Genomic DNA, 1152 nt, shown 5'->3' with positions numbered 1-1152 from the left:
CTGTCACAAATCAAGCCTCTGTGGCTCCCTCCGATCACCACCAGAGGGAACCGTCACCGGAGTACTAACTGTTCTTAAGGACTTCATTTCCCATCACCCCATGCCTGAGACTGATTACCTGCACAGGTGCTTATCATTATCATGACTATTTAAGCAGTGCCTACCTTACCCTCGTTGCGAAGTCTTGTTTTTGCTATTGCTGACATTTCTGAGCGTTTATACCTTGTTTGATTACCTGTTGCCTACCTGGATTGTCTAGACCCGTCTGATCGTTTGCTGCCTGCCTCTTTGACCTTGCACTGTTATTGGATTTACTCTCTTCTCTGTCTGCCGCCTGCCTCGACCCTTTGCATGGACTCCGGTTATGATTCTGCCTTGCCTACGTTACCCCTGTATACTGTTGATTGAACTTTGCCTATCTGATTGTTAATAAAGCTGCACATGGATCCCAACGTCACTGAATCCTCATTACAATGACATTCTGATCTCTGTATTTAGCTTGGATCTTTCTTAAAATAGGATTGTTTTATTTTCAGCAATCGTAATAGTGATGCTTACTTCAACAAAATCCACAAATATAAGGTAAATTTAAGATTTTCATATTCCTACCTTCATCATCATGCTTTGTAGGCATACAGTTTCCTGCCTTTCCCTTTGCCCAAAGCACCTTTTTTATCCACAAACTGCTGAGCCTCACTATAGACACAAGGAGAACATGGAATTGTGAGGAAGTGAAGCTGATTGATTAATAAAATATTTAAGTTAAAATACACAATGTAGAAACAAACATGACGTAAAACAGATGTTTACCAGTTATTGTGCCACTGCACAGCAGTCATAAAGGCCTGTTAAGGTATTAAACCCACTAAACCCCATAAAGTATAAAACTACTACTCCACCCCAAAAGTTTGTCATCATTTACTTACATTGATATTATTTTCAATACTGTATGGCTTTCTTTCGTCTGGGGAACATAAAAGAAGATCTTTTGAGAAATGTTCTTGCAACAAAGTTGTTTGGTTTTCAATGTTCTTCAAAATATCATCTTTTGTGTTTTGAAAAAGAAAGACATGGGTTTGAAGCCACATGAGGGTGAGTAAATAATGACAGAATGTAAATTTTTTGTGTGGAGTATCCCTTTAAGTTATTCCA

At 38.9% G+C, this 1152-nt stretch overlaps 1 pseudogene; it reads right to left on the bottom strand.

Annotated features, from left to right (window-relative positions):
* LOC107681050 (transmembrane channel-like protein 2) overlaps positions 1-839 on the bottom strand; it is a 36435-nt pseudogene extending 35596 nt beyond the window's left edge.
* Between the last annotated feature and the right edge of the window lie 313 nt (positions 840-1152).

Source organism: Sinocyclocheilus anshuiensis, unplaced genomic scaffold, assembly GCF_001515605.1.
Source record: "Sinocyclocheilus anshuiensis isolate Anshui unplaced genomic scaffold, SAMN03320099.WGS_v1.1 scaffold1736, whole genome shotgun sequence".
NCBI lineage: Eukaryota > Metazoa > Chordata > Actinopteri > Cypriniformes > Cyprinidae > Sinocyclocheilus > Sinocyclocheilus anshuiensis.
Note: the sequence above shows the minus strand (reverse complement) of the source record. Positions and strands in the feature narration are given on the sequence as shown.